General features: G+C 45.1%; 2 long non-coding RNA genes, 6 other non-coding genes and 1 pseudogene across 8 annotated transcripts in view; all 9 read right to left on the reverse strand.

The window, feature by feature from the left end:
* Positions 1-4084: 4084 nt before the first annotated feature.
* Positions 4085-25092, reverse strand: part of LOC146027118 (uncharacterized) — a 29570-nt gene continuing 8562 nt past the window's right edge. The window contains exons 3-9 of the long non-coding RNA XR_014454683.1: positions 7822-7863; positions 7320-7432; positions 6745-6797; positions 6526-6574; positions 4680-4701; positions 4417-4455; positions 4085-4244 (exon numbers count right to left, since the gene is read on the reverse strand). This is a non-coding gene — a long non-coding RNA (uncharacterized LOC146027118). The remainder of the gene's footprint in view (positions 4245-4416; positions 4456-4679; positions 4702-6525; positions 6575-6744; positions 6798-7319; positions 7433-7821; positions 7864-25092) is intronic.
* Positions 4545-4620, reverse strand: LOC146030099 (small nucleolar RNA SNORD47). The gene has a single exon (XR_014455610.1). It is a non-coding gene; the product is annotated as a small nucleolar RNA SNORD47 (small nucleolar RNA).
* LOC146030123 (small nucleolar RNA snR60/Z15/Z230/Z193/J17) lies at positions 6636-6710 on the reverse strand (annotated as a pseudogene).
* LOC146030146 (small nucleolar RNA SNORD75) lies at positions 7561-7623 on the reverse strand. The gene has a single exon (XR_014455649.1). It is a non-coding gene; the product is annotated as a small nucleolar RNA SNORD75 (small nucleolar RNA).
* On the reverse strand, positions 8412-11200 carry LOC146027119 (uncharacterized). Its single transcript, XR_014454684.1, has 5 exons — positions 11170-11200; positions 10779-10815; positions 10553-10592; positions 9564-9611; positions 8412-8924 (listed from the first exon to the last, which is right to left on the reverse strand). It is a non-coding gene; the product is annotated as an uncharacterized LOC146027119 (long non-coding RNA).
* LOC146030092 (small nucleolar RNA SNORD47) lies at positions 8746-8822 on the reverse strand. The gene has a single exon (XR_014455603.1). It is a non-coding gene; the product is annotated as a small nucleolar RNA SNORD47 (small nucleolar RNA).
* Positions 8992-9057, reverse strand: LOC146030139 (small nucleolar RNA SNORD78). Its single transcript, XR_014455642.1, has one exon. It is a non-coding gene; the product is annotated as a small nucleolar RNA SNORD78 (small nucleolar RNA).
* Positions 10662-10741, reverse strand: LOC146030063 (small nucleolar RNA SNORD79). Its single transcript, XR_014455576.1, has one exon. It is a non-coding gene; the product is annotated as a small nucleolar RNA SNORD79 (small nucleolar RNA).
* Positions 11482-11561, reverse strand: LOC146030103 (small nucleolar RNA SNORD74). The gene has a single exon (XR_014455614.1). It is a non-coding gene; the product is annotated as a small nucleolar RNA SNORD74 (small nucleolar RNA).

Genomic DNA, 25092 nt, shown 5'->3' on the forward strand with positions numbered 1-25092 from the left:
GACCCATATCAGCGGATAGAGCCACAACCTGGGAATTACTAGTTGCCCAAACACCTCAATTACAATTTGTGTGTCATTTATGTATACAATTCTTATTTTAACCTGTATTTGTATTTACACATCTGCAGTGTGGGTGCATCTAGCCATTGCATACTATATGAGCCCATATTCAGGGCCGGATTTAGGGGTCAGGCCGCCCCTAGGCACAACTTTTTGGGCCGCCCCCTGGACCCAGAAGGAGGACCCTTTTGAAATTTTTAAAATAGGTCAGAGTGGAGGGAGCTCAAGAGGGCTGCTCCCCAGGGTTACCTCTTCCACTTGTCCAGGACACCGCGCTCCTCCTCTGCAGCAGCAGCAGTCACCGGCGGGCAGGGAGAGGGCCGAGACACCTGGGTGGCAGGCACCGGTAGCCCAGACACCGCACTCCTCCTCCACAGCAGTCACCAACAGGCAGGGAGAGGGCAGAAATATCCAGGCGGCAGCAATAGCGGTGTTGGCGGGCACCAGCAGCCCAGACACCGTGATCCTCTGTAGCAGCAGTCATCGGCGGGCAGGGAGAGGGCTGAGACATCCTGGCGGTGGCAGCAGTAGCGGAAGCTAAGAGCCGGTTAACACACCCTAACAGGGCTGAGGGAGGATGCTGCAGCCCATAGTGCGCCCAGGCCAACACTCAGGGAGCACCGCAGCCCGCTGACACCGAGGTGTTGTAGACTGACGGGATGATGAGCCGCGCGGCGATCCGTGCAGCTGCACAGCTCATCCCCCGTAAAAATTTCCCTGCTGGCTGCCGCCCTTAATATGTGCCGCCCCTAGGCCTGTGCCTCACGGGCCTAGTGGCAAATCTGGCCCTGCCCATATTGTGTGTGAGAACACAAATATAGTAGCAGAATAACAAAATTTACAATCAATCCTACTCAAGTTCTTCTAATGACGGGATACAGTCACTATGTCGACAGTACAAAGGTCGATATGCATTTGGTCAATGGAATGGGATAATTGGATAGACAGACATTAGGTCAACATGACCGAATGTCAGGTCATTAGGTGAACACAACTATTATGTTGACACGGGGAAGGTTGACAGTCAAAAAGGTCAACATGTGGTTTTTCACTTTTTTGGTCCCGAAAGTCAAGTTAACATGGACACTAAAGAAAAGTTCACCACATCCCCTCGCATGGCTTTTTGGGCAAGGGGACTCTACGCTTGGCACACCATTTTATTCTCCCACCAAGTGCTGGTGAATAGTAGAGCATGAAATACCGCATGTTGGCTCAAAAAAAGTGAAACACCCTATGTTGTCCTTTTGACGGTCGACAATGCTTGGTGACCTTATCCCAGGTCGAAACAGGCATTAGGTTAAAAAGGTGGACATAGATGGTATTTCATGCCCTACCATCCACCAGGGCATGGAGGAAGAATTTAATAAAGTGCTAAGCGTAGCAAGGCATTGTGCCCGAAGCATGGCGAGCCATGCGACAGGACTTTGTGCACCTATACATTGTCCATACTGACATCAGGACAAAAACCCATGTCAACCTTTGCATATGTCAACCTAATAATCCACACCCCTAATGGCAAGAGCTGGATTTTTATTTTAAGTATTTATGTTTTGAGAGACACCACACATTCCACCTGCTTCAGACACAGTATTAGGTTTTTTGGACCAATTTAGTTTATTTCACCCATTCTGAAAGGAATTGGTCAAAATATCTTTCAGTGCGTTTCCAACGAATGATGATGCGCATACCCGCCAGCTTTTCATCAAGGCTGTTCATCAACTTTCAAAAAGGCCCTATAAACTGTAGCTAGATCTGTCATCCGCGACACTGGGTTCAAGGGAAATGTCTTTCAACGAAATTGGTCAAAAACATATTGTGTATGCACCTTTACTGTCTTAAAAAAATAAATAGTTTTATGGGTTAAATAGATGACGCCACCAAGTATGAAGTGCTTTTGATACCTCAGATGAAAGTCATTGGAACGGGTTGGGATCAATTTGGTCTACAGCATGATGGTCAGTCATTAGGTCAACACCATTAGGTTGACATGGTTCTACGTAGACATGGGGGATGGAGTTTTTTACTTTTGACGTGAATGTCACAGTTGACATGGACACAGTTTAGAGTGCCCGTATCGCTCACGGTGCCTCGCTAAACTATTTTATTCTCCCACCACGCCCTTTTGACCTTGACACTGTTGAACCAATGACCTAGACCAGTGGTACTAGTACCCCTGGGGGTACTCTGCAGACCAGTTGGGGGTACTTGAAAATATTGGTAATGGTGGACGATGAAAAGGTCTTTTGATGGCTGAAGACCCATTGCCATGGAGACAAACCCTGTTGTGTCATATGCCTGAACAGCAATCCACTAGGCGCTTCCCATTCTGCCCTCAGACATCAGCAGTCATCTGCCCAGCACTGACAAAGGTGGAGGAAGCAGCGGCATTAATCCTACCGGTGTTAGTGGGAATCCTGCAGATAATACACAACCAGTGTCTAGACACAGAAGGGCATGATTCCTTGCTGTATACTACTCCTCAGCTCCTCCTTAATATAAGGACATGCATAAGGATCCGCATACCGCTAAGTACTGTCCATATTTCAAAATGAGAGGGAGTACTTATCAATGAAAAGCCTAATCAAGGGGTACGGGAGAGAAAAAAGGTTGGGAACCACTGACCTAGACCCATGTCAACCTAATGGTGTCAACCAAATGACTGCATCCCATTGGAACCAGGACCCTCACCCTCCTCATTAGCATAAGATGGATCAGTTGGGATCACATAGCCCCCAACCTTCAACATGGTAATGATCTTGACCCAAGTTTGAAGATTCCCAACTTTATTATCAAACCCTGTGGATGAACATTTGTACAGGTTCTGCTCTACACTAGTTCTCACTATCTACTCGAATCCTCATCAAACACTGGCCAGGCACCTGAAGATTCACAGGTAAATTTATGAAGATCGGAGTTGTATTGAAGATAGGATGCTGCCCATAGCAACCAGATTCTTCTTTGGAATCACCTTCTAGAAGGGGATTCTGGGGGTAAATGTATGAAGCAGTGATAAGGGAGAATTGATAAAGTGCCTAGTACACCAGCCATTCAGCTCCATTTCTAAACCCAGTCAGTTACTTGTCAGGAGCTGATTGGGCAGTGCTAAAGTACAGGTTTATTAAAAAAAAAAACCCACAACCTGCTAACATGTGAGCTAATGACAGCTTTCCAGTAACACAGGAATGCTGGAAACCAGAACTAAGATTTTTTTTATCTTTCTGAAACACAAATCGGGTAATATCTGAATGACCTTTGTCCAGTATACAAAGCAAGTGGTCAGCTGCCATTTGTTCCTGCAAGTTACCAGATCAGACAATGAATTAAGCTGGCCATACAGCTAAAGATTTAGACAAGTTGGTTATATCCATTTAACAATTTGTCAAACCAATTGTCATATGCTCCCATAAATAACCAGGACTGTACAGTCAATTTTGGATACACTTATTTGTAGATCAATTGCTGTTCAGAAGGAGCAGAATTCACCATACACTACCCAATCAGTCATGACTTCACAACTTGAGCTGTCAATCACTGCTAGCCCCTGGTACACAGCACAGTGTGCAGCGAAAACTCATTGGCTGTTGCAGATGCAATAGATCTGAATTAGTGTTCCAATACATCACTTATATGCTGGGTGATGAACCAGTGATATATTGGATGATGAATTCAGCAGCTAGTGCGAAGTGTCAAAGTCACATGTTTGAGAAATTCTGATCCGCAGTCCCATAAGTGTTGTATCAGAGCCTGAAGAGTGGAAGGGCTGCACTAGATATTTTGTTGCAGATCTGGCTCATATGGTATATAGTAGCCAGTCCTGCCACCCAGGATTTTCAATGAGAAAAAAAAAAAAAAAATCTAGTGTAAATGCAACAGTTAATGCTGCCTGTATGTAATACTAGGAACAGAGTTAAGTGGGAACTGCATAACCTGTAATTATGTACCAATGCCTCCACCAGTCATTGGTTAGCACAGAACAGCAGCACAGTTACATGGTTTCATTCATGAAGTTTTTATTGTGCGCATTTCATTATAAGAACCTTTCAGCCAAATGAATATACAAAACACAACTACAGCTCTATGTAACCACTTAGATATATTGCTTCAGTGACACTTTATGCATTTCAGGAGTGCGCTTCAGGGGGTTGGGAATCTTCATAGGTATTTCGGTTCTTCATTCACCAGATCTAGTGACCAGAAGTATAGTATTAGTGTCAGTATACACAAAGCAGACCGGTTACACTAACAGGGATGGGGTCAGTACTTTTACTGTCATCTTATTGTCAGTGAGAGAGTTCAAAAGTAACAGTCATTATTCCACAGCAATGGGCAATAGGGAATGGCAGACACAACACTTACCAGTAACAGCGCTTGTAGGAGGCGTCACTGGCTCGAGAACTAAGGGGGAAAAGAGAAGAAAAATCCGTTCATGAAAATGTTAGATCAAATTGATCACTAGTGTTGCTGGTAATGGAGTCTCCCACTGTAGTTTCAGAAAAGAATGGAACGGTAGGTGATGATATCAGCGGATTTCATATGGCAGAATCATTTTCATCATTAGTTACAGAGAGAACAAGGACTTGGTCTATAGATCGCAGTAAGCTACCCAATCTAGTACTTACATTTATTGTATCCATTGAGATCCTGCAAAATGAGTGAGGGAAACATTAGTACTTTCTATATGCTGTAGAAGTAACTACACTGCTGTAGGTCAGTCTGTATCAGTCTGTGTATTTATCCTCAAACAAATCAGAGACCTGATTCATTAAGTCATCATATACAGACCATGGCATACAGTACCCAGAGATGGGTCAGCTATACATAGATTTATTGTTGCCCATATCTGCTGGCAAGTTAGGTGCCTACACACTGTACAATTGACTAATTTCATTGAACCCAGTGTCCACGTAAGATCAGGTGTGGTATAGGATCCCAACTGGCCAGACTCAGAAAGCATGGCGAGCGCAACATAGCCCCTTGCGGGCTCACTGCGCTGTGGGCACGATGGCTCGCTACGCCAGCCACCTATCCTAGTCTCCCTCTATGTGGGGAGAATAGCCGGTGGCCGTCAGGAACCCGTCTGGTGTTGCAACTGTCGGGATCGCGTCTGGCACCCGTAAGATCTAGCTACAGTTTGTAGGATCTTTGTGCATGCAGCTAAATGTGGATATCTTTCAGTTACCCAACTAGCAGGTGTGCGCATCAGTGTTCACACAAAGATATTGACCAAATTTGTTCAGAATAGCCAAAATTGGTCAAATAATTGTGCAGTGTGTATGCACCTTAGATACAAGGAAACACTAGCTTCTACACCTTAGCCGGTCTAGCTGCCAAAACTGAAACCTCTATATAGCCAGTGACCGCATGTATGGATAGGTGACCCACTGATCTCATGGCGTCTATGCCATAGTGACTTGAAGTCTGTTTCACGGAAGTCTACTAGTGTGGCATCATCCTTGTATGTAGTAGGCTGAGTCTGCATTAATCACAGGTGGAGAAATTTAATAGGAGACTCAGAAAGTGCGAATTTGTAAGACACCGCCATTTTTTTTTAAAAATTTTTTAAAGGCGGCAATCATTTACATTTCAAAGCCAGTTTGATCTTGCAGTGTAATTGATGCTGCTTAAAAAAATAAAATGGGAGATTTCGTACCAAATTTCTCATACTATCATATTTCACCCAGGTTGCTAGTCTGTTTTTCCCGGTATGTGTCGACCACTGAGGACAGCTAGGTCTTAGATCAAGCATGTCCAAACTATGGCCCTCCAGCTGTTGTGAAACCAGTCCCATCATGCCTGGTTACAGTTTTTGCCATCAGGGAACGCTGAAACTATTGCAGCTGGGATGTGTAGTTTCACAACAGCTGGAGGGCCATAGTTTGGACATGCCTGTCAGATGAACTTAGATGGCTAAGGTTGACAAGCATTAGGTCAGTCAAAAGTGGTTTCACCTTTGTCCTGAATGTAGACATGGACACCATCTAAGTGTACCGCCACCCCGCACGGCTCCCTGCGCTCACCATGTTTCAGGCATGGTGCTTTACTTCCTCCCTTAACAAAACCTTCAGTGGATTGACCCAATAACAGTATCCCTGTCCTAAACTACTATCAACTAACTCCCTCCTGGTTACACCACTGGTGGGAATTGTGTTGACCACCCACCCATGTAGTCTGAAGTTTGTACATAGAAACTAATGTAGAATGGTGCCAGCCAGCATGCGGTATTGGCAACACATGCCCAACCTGCATACTAGCAGCTGCATGGCACAGATGCATGAGTGGCAATGCTAAAGGCTGCACACAACCCCCCCAGTCATATCTGTAATAGTGGAGAGGTAGGCTGGGCGCACACTACATATCACTAGGACATGTGAACATGGGGGATGTGACCATATAAAGCTTTATTTTGGACATCACAACCCTGGGAAAGCAAGAAGCATAAATAGTCACTTGTACTGAACTACTTACCTTAGATAGAATGACATGAGTTGCAGACTCCTATCAGCTGCACCACAACCTGCACAGAGATAAGTCCATCAGATGGGGTTTGGGCACACAGCTATATTGTATGGGTTCTAGGGATGCATCAGATAGGAGCGAAAGATTGTTCTTCACAGAGATCAGCTGAACTATGTGGTCATCATATACATCCAGTGCCCAAGTACCCCAGTGCCAAACTATACTCACCACTGTGTCCAATGGAGCAGCGCTCCTAGAGATGCCAGCCGCTTCATGTGTGCCTGAGGAACAGAACATAGTGTAAGGGACCTGTGAGGTTGTATGGCAGGATGCCAGAATTACAGCTGTCCTGTCAGGCATTTAAAGGAGTCTCCCTGCTGGCCGGGTCAGGGCAGAGTTTACCCATGCAGCTGAATTCCTTAGTGTACTATGCAAGCTACCATGGGGTAATGGTCCCAATATAAGCTTTACCATGATGGTACTATGTATAAATAGAGTAGATTGAAGCCTAGGTTGTACCAGGTCGTGTTCATTTGTATGCCTTGTGCACGTTAGTACAGGCTGGGCATAGTCTTTTCTAGATGCACCATTACAAATTGCAGTTTTCAGATCAGAAGAGTTCTGCTGAGGGTTTTGTTTTAGGAGACAGTCCTTGAAATGCGTGACAGTACTGTATGCAGTTAATATGCAATAAACTGGAAAGGTCAGATAGGAGCGAAAGTGTTCACCACAGTCATTCTGATGAACTATGAAATCATCATGTGATCCAGTGCTATGGTGCCCATATCTGTACCCGCACTCACCTCACTGACAGTAGCCTCCTCCAGAGAAGCCAGTCTCTAGAGGTCATCCCGGCTGCCACACAGGTTTTCCCTAACAGCACAAGCACCAGGTGTAGCTTATTCACATGGTCAGCCTGTAAAATAGTAACGATAGAAGCCATGTATTAGTTGTTAATACTAATAGGTTAATAGTTCTAGTAACCAAGCATCACTAGGCCGGCACTGCCACACAGAAGACATGTCATGCCAATATCCTTCTTTAAGCCTCAGTTTTAAACATTGTCAGAAATCCCTTCTGTCCACTACTCTTGAAGCATCATCGGCTTATTGTAAGATATGACCGAGGACTAGACTTGTGTCTACATTTACTGTGACGGCCAGAAACGTACTGGCATCTACTGAAAACCCTAAGCAGCCCTGTAGCTGCATTCATGAGTGACAGGCTATATAGGAGGCTGCGTTCCTGGGAATAACCATAGGACAGAGCAGCCAATCGTACAAAGGAAATGGGTATTGTACTTACCACTTCAATGTGACTGCTGCAAGCAACAAGGTCCAGTGCCAGCTGCAAGGAAAGAAGATGCGTTACACATGATGCTATTGATATTCAGACAAACAAGTATTCAGGATATCCAGAAGTGTCCTGATGCCACAGAACTATTGTCAAGGTATGGGTCTGCTACATGCTTAAGTCTGATTAAATTACCAGATTTATGTTTTAGCAGAAAAGTAATATGCACTCACTGCATGGGGAAGAGGGTGGTCACCGTAGCCTTGGCTGTAATTCCGGTTGATAATTTTTAGGTCAAAATCCTATAGTATTTGCTTCGTGGGGCTGAAAGCTCCAGTTGCAGGAAGTTTAGGGGGATAATGTGCTGAGCTCTAGCAGCACTTGGCTCAGACACTGCCCAGCATTATTGCAGTAGTGTTTATGGTACACTAGGTATGCATTAGATGGTCGCATATCAAATGCAGCCAATTATGGAAGCTGCCATAGCAGCAGCTCCTGAACCGCTGGCTACATTAAATGCCACTGTCCATTATTCTATAGCCAACATGGTGGGAAGCCCAGTGGCTGACATGGAACAGTTCCAGCAGTTGAACGAAAAAAGGTCACCCACTGCAATTTAGGGATGTGGGCTATGGAACAGCCTTTTGCCCATGCTCTCCAAGGTGCCCAAACACGTTACAATTCCTCCAATGCATATTGAACTAAATCGCATGCGATGAGGACCTAGTTTAAAAAGCATGGGCTACAGAGACTTTGTGCTGCGCTATAGGGATGACCACATGAGCACCACAGTACCATGAATGGGCACCTTTAGAAACTGCAGCCAGCTCTAACCGGTATTATAGACACCATGCAAGGTTAAGGAAGCATTTATTTTGTATGTATAATTCTGCATGGTCACAGCTGGATACATCAGCCCCCATGTTTGTTGCTGGTTACCTCAGAAAATAAATGGAACGGTTAGGAGTATAATCAGCCTTTATCATATGGCAGAATCAGTTTCATCACTGGTCACCAGCAGACTAAACAAGGCAGATACAGACCATGCTGGTATATATAGCAAACTACTGGCAGGACACTCACCTCATGGTTCCCATCTGCTGCTCGTTCAGTACCTAGATACAGACAAGGCTTTAGCATGGTCAGGCATGGAGAGACTATACATGGCTGGATGGGAGGGGTCATGTCAGTAGTTTGGTTAGTCTACATTGATATTTCAGGTCAGACATTTGAACACATCATTAACAACCCAACACTTCAGACTGAGTGACTGAAGAATCCATTGTTCTGAGCTATTGCTGACAAACATGTAACTCTAAAGCTGGGTACACTACACAATATACTCCATTAGTGATAGGGCCAATTTTCCGTGAACTGCTGGGCAAACAATAACACATACACTGACCAATATCAGTGACATAATCCTGTGAACATGCAGTCATAGTCAGACCTAGTTAGCCTTCAGGATCGCACATAGCGTTTACACACTGGACATTAAACCTAGCTCAGAAAGGACAATTCTTTAATATTGCTTACCAAGTACCCAGCTTTAGCCTGATCTAGGCCAGCCTGTTGTACTACACATGTCAGCATGCCCTGCCAGTTTTAGCATCCTGTAATGGCAACATTGCCAGTGCATGCTGGGATCTTGTGTAACAGATTGGCCAGATCATCAAGTTACAAGTCAGCTAGTTGCAGCCCATGTAGCCACATCTGGTGTATGCAGAAGTCTTCTGTGCCCTAAGGTTTCTTACCTGGCTGCAGTACTGGCTGTATTGTGGCACCATCACTGTAACATGCTGCTAAACAAAACAAAGAAACTGGAGTCAGACTAGCGGGTTCTTTAAACGTTTCATTAGATTAATGAAGGCGCACAAGTCAGATAGAGCTAATCTGAAACTTCCATGGGATGGTCAAGCCTGTTAATATAAGCATCATCATACTAGACACTTGGCCAGATCAAGGCATTGGCTTATAATGTACATAGAGCTTATGCACAATGATAGGCAGATTGGCTACAGTCATTATACAACCAGCACAATGTGTTCTGGACAGTCTTTGGGGGGTATTCAATGTCAGGGTCACGGCAGTCGAGCTTGCTCGACCGCCGTGACCCAGTCCCATTCAGCTCGACCGAGAACACACAGGCGGGATTCAATGTCCCGCCTGCCGGGGAGCAAAAAGGGGGCGCGGCCACGAGTTGCGGCCAGGAAGAGGCGAGCTGCAGCCAGCAGCTCACCACTTCCCGGCTGTTCGGCAGAACGAGCCCGATAGCTAGTGATGTCGGGCTCGTTCTGCCAAGATACCCTGCTCAATGCTGTCGGGGAAGACAGGGGCCACTAATATTTAACCAAGCTTTGCCATGGATTAATGCAGACATTAGCCAGGTAAGGTCATGTGACATACAAGACAATACTAGGGATAATTACAATCATGTTAAGCTTTAAAGCCCCATACACACTAGAAAAAGTCAAAGATACTCATCGCAAATGGCTTGCCGAGTGACAAAGCTCATTATCTAGTGTGTACACCCAATATAGGTAACTATTAGCACTCCTGCATGCTTTTAAAACTATTGATATCTGCTGAACACACAGGTCAACTTGTCTATAAAGCCAAACAACCGGGCCGATAGTTATCTATTGGCTCAACCCTCTCCAGATAAAAAAAAAATCCACACTTAAGTTACAGATACTTATTGGGGTGTATCAGAAGGGGGGGGGGGGGGGGGGGGAATACCAACCTTATTTCTGTTATCCAGCATCTGTTTTGCTCAGCCGTAACTAAGACAAAGAGAAAGACCGTCCAGTTAGGGAAGCCTAGGCATATACAGTGTTCACTACATTATTCTATACTGTGTCAGTACAAAAGTGCTCCCTCATCCTTATTCAGAGAGATTTCCATTGATTTATACAAATCATCATGTACAGTATATGGTAGGTTTACTACGTAACATGGAATAAACTTACCCATAAGCCTGTGACAGAGCCGGCCTCATACTGGTACCTAAGGGGTAGAGAGGACATGTTAGAAGATGACCCAGGAATATGAGCGTGTACAGCTTAGAGTAAGTAACGCCTCAGCATTATATAGGTGGTAAGCTATCGCGTCATCCTGACAGTCAAGAGTAGCAAATAGGTGTCATCATAGTGGCGTTACAGACTCACTAGTCCTAGCTATAAGATGCATCTGCCATTACTGGCATCCAGACTCGCATACTGGAGAAAAATCCAACAGAAAGTATGTGTTCATAGGTTATTCAGGGCAGCCCGATCAGATATACCTGGAGAAGCCCTAGACAAGGCATGCACAGCCATTTGTACTGATTGTAGGAGGGTCTATGGAGATATATTCACTTACATTTTAGTTGGAGCCGGGCAATCGGATAACCTGTAATAGAGATCACAGATTTAGTCTGCAGTAATGGTCTCCTATAACAGTAAGCAATCACTATTTAACCTCAATAGACTCAAACAGGGATGGATGTCAGAAACCAATGGGTTAGAAGAGCACTACTCCTGATTCAATGCATTTACTTTTCCCATTGAATAGCAGGGTTGCCAGCCATCAGCCCTTAAACACAGACCCATAATGATAAAGGTGCTCTATTCAAGCTCTCAGGGCAGCTGCAGCTACATAGATCCCAGCTATAGTGCATGGTGTGTGGGAGGCCAGGCCTGCTCAGAGACGTTGGTATTCATCATTATTAATAAGATGTCCCTACCAACATAACTTTCATCATGGTCAGGCTGCACACAGGCCAGGATCATGCAGCGTCTTAAAACCTGGACTGCTAGGCTGACTTGGATGTTTGTAAGTATTACCATGGAGTAGCACAGGCTTAAAGCAAACTGACCTGCAATAGTTAAATCACCCATAACTAGATCAGGCATGTCTAAACTATGGCCCTCCAGCTGTTGTGAAACAAGCCCCATCATGCCTCGTTACAGTTTTGCCATTAGGGAATGCTAAAACCATTGCAAGGCATGCTGGGATGTGTAGTTTAACAGGTAGAGGGCCATAGTTTGGACATGCCTGTCTTAGATGAACTTAGATGGCTAAGGTTGACACAAGCATTAGGTCGTCAAAAGTGGCTTCACCTTTTTGTCCTGAATGTAGACATGGGCACCATGTAAGTGTACCGCCACCCCGCATGGCTCCCTGTGCTCAGCATGTAAGTATACCGCCACCCGCATGGCTCCCTGCGCTCACCATGTAAGTGTACCGACACCTCACATGGCTCCCTGTGCTCACCATGTTACAGGCTTTAACAAATCTGTAGGCAATGGTAGGGCATGAAATAGCACCTGTCGGCAGGAAAACTCATGTTGACCCTGTCAACCTTAAACATGTTGACCTATTTCAGGTGCCTGTTACCCTTCAGTGGATTGGCCCAATTACAGTATCCCTGTCCTAAACTACTATCAACTAAAGCTGGGTACACATATATACAATTATCGGGCCGTTCTTCCGTTCTGGGTCGGACAGCCGTTCAATTGTATATGTGTGTACGCTGTCCCGTACGAGCGATAAACGGCAAAAAAAACTGTCTTGACCATCCATACTCGGTCGACGGTTCTTTGCGGTTTAATTTTTCATCCGACAGGACGGCCCTATATGGCCTGTTTCACACACTCCGGCTCCTGCCGGACAGTGAAATCCCCCACGGCCAGGGAGCCGTGCCGCACACAGTACTTTATCATGGAGGGCATGGCCACAGCCCAGCAGTCGTCCCTTCCAGTGGCGGGATCCGGCTGCAGCCGTGCGGCCGGGCCGTGGCCGTCCCGTGTGAATGGACACAATAGTGTCCATTCACAACTAATGTGTGCGGCACGGCTCCCTGGCCGTGTAGGATTTTGCCGTCCGGCAGGAGCCGGAGTGTGTGAAACCAGCCTATCGGTACAAAAGTGCAGTGTGTAGGCACGTTCGACCGATATGCTGCCGTCCTTGCGACTATACTGCCAAAGCTGGAACGCCCATGTGGGCTTTCCATAGCTGCATCCTCTCTGGCAGGGTGACTAAAAAAAAAAAAACCAGGCGTGAGGTCCCCCCCACAGCTGTAACCAGCACCAGGCTGACTTTCTCGGCTCCTGATTGGCCAGAAATCATTCTGAGTAGAGACGCCGAGGAAGAAGGATCTCTGCGTCTCTATTGTACAGCGGAGGCGGAGCGGGTACCACTGCAGCGCGACTTCAACAGAAGATGCTGGGGTGGTCACCACAGGAGCAGGCGAGTAGGATTTCCTTCCCCAGGTAACCCTTTGGATTACTACAGATCCAGGACCCAGACTCTTCAGCCCTGGAGCCCCAGACCGGACCCTGGGACCTACCTAGGTAAGTATCAGTGTGTTTGTGTAATGTATGTATTAAACTTTTATTTTTCTAATGTGTCAGTGTGTATTTAACTATTTTTTTGTGGAACTACAAGACCCAGCGGGCCCTTTAATGCCCCGCAGGCTGGGACTTGTGGTTCTCCAAGTCCCAGCTTGCGGGGGAGGCTTGCTGGGACTCATAGTTCCACAGTATAACACAATAGTTTTTTTTTTTTATCTTTTTTTTTTTATCTTTTTTTTTTTTTTACACAAAGATCAGCTCGATGCCCAGGGGCATCGAGGACAGCACCAGGCTTCAGCCTTGTCAGGTAAGTCCTGGAGGGGGGACCCCTTAATTGGGGGGGGTCCCCACTCCCCCAGGACCCCTGGCCAGGCTGATCGGTCAGAGGGCTGAATGCTTTGGCCGGGGGGGGACTTGTATAAAGGTCTCCCCCCGGGCTGTGGCATTACCCTGCTGGCTGGTTCGTAAAATACGGGGGACCCCTAGTCATTTTGTCCCCCGTATTTTGGGAACCAGCCCCGGACAAAAAAAAAAAAAAAAAAATCAGCGAAGCCCTATTTGTCAGGTTTCCTGATTTTTTTTAATACCAGCCCCGGCTCTTTCAACCTGGTGCTGGTTAAGGCCGTGGGGGGGGACCCCATGCCGTTTTTTTTTTTAATAGGTAAAAGGGTGACAGCTATAATTATGCCCTAACCCAGCCCATTATGATAATTTTGGTCACGTGACGTGTCAATAGCCCAAATCGAGACAGTGTGTACAGTGGGACAATCTTTTTCTTGCGACTGTTTGGACGGGAGTACATCAGACGTCGCAAGTAAAATTGTACAGGTGTGTACGCGCGTGTCGGCTGTTTGTGGACGGTCCGACGGGAGTACGGATCGGCCGAACAGTTGCAAGAAATAGGGACTATGAACCATGTGGTCATCATATATATCCTGTGCCCAAGTACCCCAGTGCCAAACTATACTCACCACTGTGTCCAATGGAGCAGCGCTCCTAGAGATGCCAGCCACTTCATGTGTGCCTGAGGAACAGAACAAAGTGTAAGGGACCTGTGAGGTTGTATGGCAGGATGCCAGAATTACAGCCGTCCTGTCAGGCATTTAAAGGAGAGTCCCTGCTGGCCGGGTCAAGGCAGAGTTTATCCCTGCAGCTGAATTCCTTATACTGTACTATGCAAGCTACCATGGGGTAATGGCCCCAATATAAGCTTTACCATGATGGTACTTAGCACAGTAGGTGGAGTCAGAGCTTGTACCAGGTCATGTTCATTTGTATGCATTGTGCATGTTTGTACAGAATGGACGTAGGGCGGGATGTTCTAACAGCCGCAGCCCAGCTTCACCTACATAATTTCGCATATGCTCTGCCATAATTATTGCACATGTTAAAGTACAGCTCTTGCATTTAGAGCTGTCCTTTGCAGCAAGTCAGCGGCTCCCCCCCCCTCACTCACCTGGAGCTGCTGTGGCAGGAGGGCTGGCTCTCCCCCTCCCTGCACCCGGAAGAGGTGCAAGGAGAAGGTCCTTTAAATGTCTGACATTATGTAGTTACTATGCAATAAACTGGACAGGTCAGTTGGAGCGAAAGTGTTCACCACAGTCATTCTGATGAACTATGAAATCATCATGTGATCCAGTGCTATAGTGCCCATATCTGTACCCGCACTCACCTTACTTACAGTAGCCTCCTCCAGAGAAGCCAGTCTCTAGAGGTAATCCCGGCTGCCATACAGGTTTCCCAACAGCACATGCACCAGGTGTAGCTTATTCACATGTTCAGCCTGTAAAATAGTAGATAGAAGCCATGTATTAGTTGGTGTTTGGGTTAATAGTTCTAGTAACCAAGCATCACTAGGCCGGCACTGCCACACAGAAGACATGTCATGCCAATATCCTACTTTAAGCCTCAGTGTTAACCCCTTCCCGCCGCAGCCTGTTTTTGCCTTCCTGACAGAGCCCTTTTTTTCAAATCTGACATGTATCACTTAAGTGGGGATAACTTTTTTTTGCTTTTACTTATCCCAGTGATTTTGAGATTGTTTTTTCATGACACATTGTACTTCAAGTTAGTGGTAAATTTGGGTCGATACAGTCTGTGTTTTTTTGTGAAAAATACCAAAATGTCGTAAAAAAAATGGAAAATTTAGCAATTTTCAAAATGTTAAATTTTCTGCTTGTGAGACAAATAATCATACCACTCAAAATAGTTAATAACTAACATAGACCATATGTCTACTTTATGTTTCCATCATTATTTCAACCTCCTTTTAATTTTTTTGGACACTAGGAGGCTTCAAATATGAATAGCAAATTCTCAAATTTTCAAGAAAATTTCAAACACTGATTTTTTTAGGGACCAGTTCAGTTCTGATGTGACTTTGAGGGACTTGTATGTGAGACACCCCCATAAATTATGCCATTTCAAAAACTGCACCCCTCACAGTATTCAAAACAGCATTTTGGAAGTTTGTTAACCCTTTAGGTGTTTCACAGGAATTAAAACAAAGTGTAGGTGAAATTTCAAAATTTCATTTTTTTTGCAGATTTTCAATTTTAATACATTTTTCTAAGGAACACAGTAGATTTTACTAGAGAAATGTGACTAAAAATTGATTCCCCCAATTCTTTTGTTTTCATAAATTTCCTATATGTGGCCCTAGTGTGCACGTTGACCAAACCACAGGCTTCATAATAGAAGGAGCACCTATTTGATTTTGGAGCCTCCTTTTTATGAGATTATTTTTTAGGCACCATGTAGGTTTCTAGGCACCATAAGATGCTAAAAGTTAGGAACCCCCCCACAAGTGACCCCATTTTGCAAACTACACCCCTCAGGGAATTCATCTAGGGGTATAGTGTACATTTCAAACCCCCAGGGGTTTCACCAATTTTGATACAACTGGGCTGTGCAAATGAAAAATTAAATTTTTTTACACAAAAATGCAGTTCTGGCTCAATTTTTCATTTTCATAAGGTATGAAGGAGAAAAAGCACCCCAAAATCTGTGCCCCAATTTCTCCCGAGTACGGCAATGCCTCATGTGTGACCAAAAAATGGCAGGACTCAGAAGGGAAGGAGTGATATTTGGATTTTGCAGCACAGATTCTGGTGGAATGTTGGTGGGTGCTATGTCGCATTAGCAAGACCCCCAAAGCACCAATACAGTGGAACCCCCCCACAAGTGACCCCATTTTGCAAACTACACCCCTCAGGGAATTCAACTAGGGGTATAGTGTACATTTCAAACCCCCAGGGGTTTCACCAATTTTGATACAACTGGGCTGTGCAAATGAAAAATTAAATTTTTTTTTTACACAAAAATGCAGTTCTGGCTCAATTTTTCATTTTCATAAGGTATGAAGGAGAAAAAGCACCCCAAAATCTGTGCCCCAATTTCTCCCGAGTATGGTAATGCCTCATATGTGACCAAAAAATACCAGTTGGGTGCATGGCAGGACTCAGAAGGGAAGGAGTGATTTTTGGATTTTGCAGCTCAGCTTCTGGTGGAATGAATGGTGGGTGCTATGTGGCATTAGCAAGACCCCCGAAGCACGGTGAAATGATGAACCTAATAATCCATAGATGTGTGGTATATTTTAAAACACTCCTTTATACATAGGCCTGGTTTGTCGGGGCAAGTTTCACAGTGGAAAATAGTATCCTTTCTTATTCCCTTTTTTTTGTTTTGAATATACGTTTTTTATTATTTTAACATGTCAGATACAATCATAATCACAAGTCAATGTGCAATCAAGATATATGAGATAAACTGCGGTTGCTTGACTACAGGGATCTGGTAACACAAATTTGTACAATCATGCTTTTTAGATCAGTAATAGCTTAGGTAGTCCATTTGTCCATAGAGCTCAAGCCGGAGCATGTATGCAGGTCTCGGGTGGTCATCCGTGACCATACGATAAGATGATGCATAACTATCACTGTATAACCCTTAATATTAAAAACTTCTATCTCTTGATTGCTTACACTTCAACTATTGCAAACTTCTATTGTAGTTGAGAGTGTCTAAAGTATATCAGAAGGAAAAAGGTAGGGGGGAGAAAGAATAGAAGTATAAAAGGGGGGAGAAAAAAGGGAGGGAGGGGTAAGGTGATTTAGGTTTCCTGAGGTCTCCTGTGGGCGACCGGCCACCCAATGGCCCCCGCCCCCCACCCATCAGCCCACGATCATGTCAGCATCTAGAAAGTTCCGCCGATTTAATAGGCCCGCCTTGCGCAGGTTGGTGCGGTGCCTTTTTGTGTATTGCCTCAATTGAGATAAGTGGGCCTTAGTCTTAGTCTGAGGGAGTTTAGATATTGAAAGCTGCTGTTGAACGTAGTAGTGACCAGCTTTGATTTTCTGAAAAATTATATATTTTTGCTTGGGTATCAATGTCCATGGTTTTGATATACAATTCCCATTTCTTTCTAAATTTACGGTCCCCTGCAGTAGAATTCTCATGTAGATATTTCCTGTCATAGTACATTTGTTCTAGCAGCATTCTAGTTAACTCCCCCAGAGTAGGAGCGGCCTTGTTTATCCACCTTTTCAATATTAATTTCTTAGCAATAGTAAAAATAATAGTGAGTAATGGGAATACCTTTTTGTGTCGCTCATCATCCTCCCAGTCCGAGAAATTGATGCATAAGCATGCTTTAGGCTGTGGTAGCAAGTGTATCTGGAACTTTCCATTTACAAAGGTAAATATCTTATTCCAAAAACGTCTTATTTTATAGCAGTCCCAGAAGGAGTGATAAAAGGAGGCGCCCCGGCCTCTGCATTTGGGGCATTTTCCGTCCTCCTCTGGAATGAAATGCGCTCTGATATTTGGTGGCAAATATGCCCTATGAAGCGTTTTGAGGTGCACTTCTTGCAAATATGCTGAGTGTAGGGTACGCATGGTGCTTACAAAAGTCCCCGTGAGATCCCCACTCTGTGATCTCGACAATATCGTGGTGCCATCTGTCCGCATTAAGCCTCATCAAGTTAGTCGCTGAGTCATTTACCAGTATTGTGTAGAGGTGTTTAAGTTTGTAAGGTTTGAGCTCCCATTTTCTAATAATCTTCAGTATTGGACACGTGACAGGTTGTGATTGTTTTGCGTTTTCCAGAGATTGTACATAATGTCGGGTTTGTAAGTTTGTGAAGAAATGTGAGTTCGGGAGCGAGTATGTGTCCCTCAGAGTGGCAAAGGTGAGTATGGTGCCTCCAGGGTCAAAAATTTGACTGGCCGAGTGTAGTCCCTTCTCCCGCCATTGTGAAATTATGGGATTCTGAAGGGATGGTGTGAAGGATGGGTTCCCCCAGAGGTGGACATATGCAGAGGTGTTCCTTTTTCCTTTGAGGGTTTTGTGTAATTGGACCCAATTGGTATAGGTGTCATGAAACAAAGGGTGATGCAAGATGTCTGATGGTATCAATTTTTTGTCAGCGTGTAATAATGCATTAAGTGAGTATGGTTTAAAGATTTCTTGGTCTAATGTTAACTCGGTAAACTTGCTGTGGCCTAGTATCCAGTCTATGGCATATCTTGCCAGTATGGAAGTGGAGTAAGCCTTAACGTCCGGTAGTCCTCCCCCTCCTTCCTCTCTGGTTAATGTTAACTTTGTGTATGCTATCTTAGATTTTTTCCCTTGCCACAAAAACCTAGTTGCGGCCTTTTTAAATTTTTGATCATCTTCCTTGGAAATGCGAAATGGCAGTAATTGCATGACATATAGTATCTTAGGAAAGATGATTGACTTTACTATGGCAATCCTGCCCAATAATGAAATCGGCAGGTTCATCCAGCCTTCTAGTTTTGCGGCAATGGAAGATATTGTCTTCGTGTAGTTTAAAGCATAGATGTCTGAGGCTAGCTTTGGTATCAAAATCCCCAAGTACTTGAAGTGGGCCTGCGTGATTTTGAGGGAGGTAGTGGAGTGCAGGTGAAGAAGGGTTTCTGCGGGAATGTTGATGGGTAATAATTCTGATTTTGTAGCATTGATTTTATAGCCTGCAGTGCTACCAAAAATATGTATAAGCCTAAGAATTTCCAGGAGTGAGGTGAGGGGATCTGAGATGCACAAAAGCATGTCATCTGCAAACAATGCAATTTTTAGTTCCTTTGTGCCAATCTGTATACCTTTATATATACTGTATGTGAATCTCTGAGAAGCATAGCTAGGGGTTCTAGGGCAATAGCAAATAACAGGGGCGATAGTGGGCACCCCTGCCTGGTACCTTTCTTTATAATGAAGGGGTTGGATAAAATACCGTTACAGGAGATTTGAGTCTGAGGACAGTGGTAGAGTATATGTATTGTATTTATGAAGGCTTCAGGGAAATTGAACTTACTGAGGGTGTCATATAAGTGAGGCCATTCTATGAAGTCAAAGGCCTTCTCTGCGTCTAGTGCCAATATTGCTGCTTGCTTTTGTGGGGAAAATTTTTGGGAGGCGACCAGTGCTGCGATGACTTTCCTGACATTTACTACTGAGTTTCTGCCAGCAATAAACCCTGTCTGGTCAGGGTGTATAATGTGGGTCATTAGGGGCTTTAGTCTGTCTGCCATAATTGATGCTAGAATTTTGTAGTCAAGATTAAGTAATGAGATCGGGCGGTATGAGCCCGGTAATGCCAGATCTCGGGTAGAATTTTTAGGATGGCCGAATTAAAATGGAGCGGGGGGGTCTGTGATGTTATTATGTCATTAAAGGCTGCAGCTAAGATGGGAGGAAGTAGTGGGGCCATGGACTTGTAAAACTCTCCACTGTATCCATCTGGGCCTGGGGCTTTATTAGGTTTCAGTCTGCGAATGACCGCAGATACTTCCTCTGTCGTCACTTTTGCGTTTAAAGATTCTACCATAGATGTTGTTAAGGTTGGGAAGGTTAGTGAGTCCCATGCTTTGGGAGAAGAGCATACGGGATGTGGCGGTGCAGGTGGGTCTGAGGCTTCTTTAATGGAGGAGGAATAAAGTGCTTCGTAAAATTGTTGCATTGTATGGGCAATCTGTTCGTTTGTGGAGGTTAATGACCCATCCGGTAGGCGGAGTGGGAGAACTATAGAAGGTTTCTGCGTACCTTTTAGTAGGGTGGATAGCAACTTCCCGGTTTTATTTCCAAAGCGATGGAATTTATAGTGTACCGAGAAGAGATATCTGTCTCCCATGTCTGTCAGATATTCATTAAAATGGGTTTTTGCAAGCAGATAGTTTTGTTTGAATGTCTGTGAGGGGGTGTCTCTGTATTTTTGGTACGCATTAGTTAGTGTTTGTTGTAAAGTGAGGTATTTTTTCGTATAATTTTTGTTTGAGGCCGCTGTAAAGGATATGACGGCACCTCTTAGTACCGGCTTTAGTGTCATCCAGAACAAGGAGGGGTTGGACTTTGCTGTCTCTGCGTTATCTGCACAGTATCTCTGTATCTCAGTTTCTAATAATGTTTTGAAGGTGTTAGATTTGCAAAACCTAGATGGGAATTTCCAAAGTTTATTGGTGTGCACCTGTTCTGATGTCTGAAGCGTTGTAACTACCATTGCATGATCCGAAAGGACTATCGGTTTTATAGAAGATTGTGTAAGTTGTGGGAATAGGGTATGTGAGGTGAAGATGTAATCAATGCGTGAAAATGATCCGTGTGCGGAGGAAAGGCATGTGAAATCTCTTTCTAGCGGGTGATGTGCCCTCCACACATCAATGACTTGAAGTGATTCTTGAAATAACGATATGTCCACCTTTGGGGGAGAGGGAGGTTTTGTCTGAGTATTTGACCTATCCAGGGATGCTGAGGATATTAAATTAAGGTCTCCTCCCACTATGAGGTTCTCTTCAGTGAAAGGGGTAAGTGTGGCTATCATGGTTTGCATGAATTGTTTTGAATATGGTGTTGGAGCGTAGATGTTTGCTAGTGTGTACTTCTTACCCGCCATGCAGACAGAGGCCACCACGTACCTGCCGTTATCATCTGTTATTGTGTTGGAGATCTCTAGCGGGATATGGCGTTTTGCCAGAATGGCTACACCTCTTTTCTTCGATGAGTAGGATGATGACGCTACCACAGACCATCCTAGCATCTGCAATTTCATAGTCTCGGACTGGGTTAGATGAGTTTCCTGCAAAAAGGCCAAATCAATATTGTTTTTATTCAAATACATCAACACCTTCCTGCGCTTAGCTGGGGAGTTTATGCCCCCAATGTTCCAGGAGCATATATTAAGTTCAGGCATGATACAAGATATCAATCGGACAGAATAGACACAGCGGGAGGCAGAGGCCCCCAGGCGACCGGCCACCGGCAGGCCGACATCTCCCTGAGGACAGTATGAGTGGATGAGCTCTATCACCTGGAGAGTGGGATGTGGGTTTGGATAGTGCTAGGTGAGAAAAAGAGGATAGAGAGGGAAGAAAGAAGAGGAGCATAGGTAAAATCTTCCGTAGTCGGAAGCAACAATTTAAGGCCCCAAGGGTTTTGTCCCTTTGGGTAAGACTTCCGAGTGAAATAACATAAAAAACAAACATTAGATGTAACATAACGAACATCGGCTATCATCTCAGTCTACCCGCCCCCCTATTTTGGATTCAAAAGTGCATGTAACTGTATGAAATTATATGACAGCTCTTTCAAAACTATGCACGCACATAACCTTTAAAAATTGTCAGCGGCATTAGTCTGACTGTATTCTAACTTTAACATAACTAGAATAACTCGGCTAAATTCTTGGAAGGTCTGAGAGTTTCAGAGTAGCCGGTGACAATTGGCTTGCAGTGGAGGGGGGTGGCAGAAGGGTGAGGATAAAAGGGGTAAGAGGGGAGGGAGTGATGATTGTTGGGCACCGTGACGATGAAGAAGGACTATTCCCAGCTTCTCACAGTTCAAGTCAGTGAAGAGAGACTTTGTTTGGGTAAGCTTGGGAGTGCTTGCTGGGCATCGTAGGGGGTAGACGACCCAAAAAAAACAGAAACATCGCCGGTCAGAAGGTGGTCATCTGCACATGTAAGTTTGAGGAGATAGTGTTCACACGCGGTCCTTTTCTTGTCAACATGCTTCAGGTTTAGCGAACATTTTCACGCTTTTAAGTGTTGTTGTCTGTGATGTCTGCTGAGGAAGAATTCGCCAGCTCTCTGACGTAGGCGGCTGAATCTTTAGGAGTGGTAAAGTCCTTAAACGAACTGCCATCGTAAATTCTCATTTTTGCCGGGTAAAGGAGGCCAAATCTGCGACCTTCTGCTGCCAGTTGTGAGCAAAGGGGCGAGAAAGCTTTTCTTGCTTTTGACAGCTCAGCCGAATAGTCTTGAAAGACATGAAGCTTGTTGCCTTCCCATGAGAGATCTTTAATTTTCCTGGAGGCTGACCATATTTCCATTTTGTGGAGGTAATTTAGGCACCTAAATAGCGTGACACGCGGGCGGGGTCTGGAGGGTGTTGGTGGGGGCCTACCCTGTGGACCCTCTCTATAACCAGATCTTGGCAGGCCGACTCAATGTGCAATAGTGAGGGCAGGGTGACTCGCACAAAATGGGCCAACGCCGGGCCTTTAATTGCTTCGGGTAAGCCCACCAGGCGTGTGTTCTGTCTGCGCGACCTGTTCTCCAGGTCCTCCACTCTATTCCAGAGTTGATAATTTTCAGTGTCTAGCCTTTTCATGGCACGCTGTATGTCAGAAACCTCATGGGTTATCGCTCCAATCTGATTTTCATTTACTGTGACTCTGTGAGATAATTGCTGGAGTTGGCCTGTAATGTCAGCTACTGCTTTAGAAAGCAGGGGTGTCATGGCTGCCTGTATTGCATCTATCACTTCTCTGTAAGTGACTGGTGCATCGGGGCCTTTACTCACTGTACTGCTGGGTTCATGCTCTCCTCCTGCAGCTTTTTTAGAAGCAGGCATCTCTCTGTCGCTGTTGTCTGCAGGCGCCCTCCGTCTTTCCTGGCGCTGCGGCTGTGCCTGTGATGCAGCGTGCTGCGTCTGCTGCGAGCGTGGCGGTGTCTGTGACCCCGACGGGTTCCGACTCTGCTCCATTCGTCCGGCTCCACCACGGGTCTCAAGTTAGGGGGTGATTTCTGGTGGTTTTCGAGGCTTAATAGCCGTGTAACTGCGTTTTAGGGTAGGGCGGGAGACGGAGCTGAGGTACGGAGCTCCTCACTCCATTAAGCCGGAAGCGGAAGTCCTCTTATTCCCTTTTTATAGCAAACTTTGCACCTTTTTTGTGTCCTGCCCTTTTTTTGCAGTGGAGGGGATTTCGTTAGGAAAATGCTGCCCTGGTACAATACGGGGGCCAGTACTAGAAGTACTGGGGCCCTCTGCCTGCTGGTTCCCAAATATTAGGCCCTTTATGACTTCCTCTTGAAAGTGCATAAATGTCCCCCTCTGGCTGGTAGAACGGAATAGCACGTAAGCGTTATACAGTGCCATCTGGATTATATACACGGCCAGCTTTTTGTACCAGATTTTTGTTTTCCGCAGGGCACTGTACGGCTTCAGTACCTGATCTGAAAGATCCACTCCGCCCATGTACTTATTGTAATCTAGGATACAATTAGGTTTTGAGGTGTGGGTACTGGTACCTCGTACAGGGACGGAGGTGGTACTGTCTCCATGAATTGTTGTCAGTATAAGGACATCCCTCTTGTCCTTATATTTGAACAACAAACATATTTTCGGTGGATTGTGCCCTGCTTTCACCCCTTCTCAGTACTTGGGCAATGTGCGTTTTTGGGAGGCCTCTTTGGTTCTTGCGCACAGTACCGCAAGCTGCTGTACCTCTTGAACCAAGGGCCTTAAACAGGGGGATGCTAGTGTAAAAGTTATCCACATAGAGGTGATAACCTTTATCCAGGAAGGGGTGCACTAAATCCCAGACAGTTTTTCCACTAACACCTACGAGGGAGGGGGGGCATTCTGGCGGTTCAATTCTTGAATCCTTCCCTTCATATACCCTAAACCTGAGGGTGTACCCTGAGGTGCTTTCACACAGCTTATACATTTTTATGCCATACCTTGCCCTCTTACTGGGAAGGTACTGGCGGAATTTAACCCTTCCTTTAAAATGTATAAGGGATTCGTCGATACAAATAAATTTTTCAGGGATGTACATCTCTGCAAATTTGGCACTGAAATGATCAATGACCGGCCTGACTTTGAATAGCCGGTCAAAGGTGGGATCATCTCTGGGTGGGCACTGTGCATTATCGGTGTAATGTAAAAATTTAAGGATGGTCTCAAAACGAGTCCGAGTCATGGCCATACGGTAAAATGGGGTGCTGTACAGAACATCTGTACTCCAATATTGCCTAATTTCTGGCTTTTTTACTATGCCCATATGTAACACCAGACCCCAAAACGTCATCATCTCTACTGCATCTGCAGGGGTCCACCTAGCAAATGATGGCGTGGGGTTTTGAGCAATAAACTGCTGGGCATATAAATTAGTTTGGTCCACCATTAAATTTATAAAATCATCAGAGAAAAATAATTTGAAAAAGTCAATTTCTCTGAGACCTGTTGAATCAAATTGGATTCCTGGGATGGCCAAAAACTCAGGAACCTGGGGCTCAAAATTGTCTGGTGGTGGGGTCCATACGGGATCAATCATTTGGGGGGGGGGGTCTCAGCTGCTCTACGGGGCGTCTTTGAGGGGGTCCCTCATCACTAGAGGAGGAAGATGAGGTTAAGACGAATCCTTCAAATTCCCCGCTTGCATCACTGGCTGTGTCAGTCAGAGGCAAGCATGGCATATGCCTCCTCCGCTGAATACATTCTTCTGGATGACTGGGATGCCATTTTTATTTTTGTGTTTCTGTAAGTGTAATGTTTCAACACGTGTATAGTGTAGGGGGGGGTACAAACTTTATTTCAACACGGGGGGTATGTAGTGCAGAAAAAAAAATACTTTATACAGGAATTTGATCCCAATAAAAAAAATAAAAATTAGATCAACCCTGTGGCAAAAATGCTGATCTGTGACGTACG

The sequence above is a fragment of the Crinia signifera genome, chromosome 8 (assembly GCF_055691185.1).
Source record: "Crinia signifera chromosome 8, ASM5569118v1, whole genome shotgun sequence".
Taxonomy (NCBI): domain Eukaryota; kingdom Metazoa; phylum Chordata; class Amphibia; order Anura; family Myobatrachidae; genus Crinia; species Crinia signifera.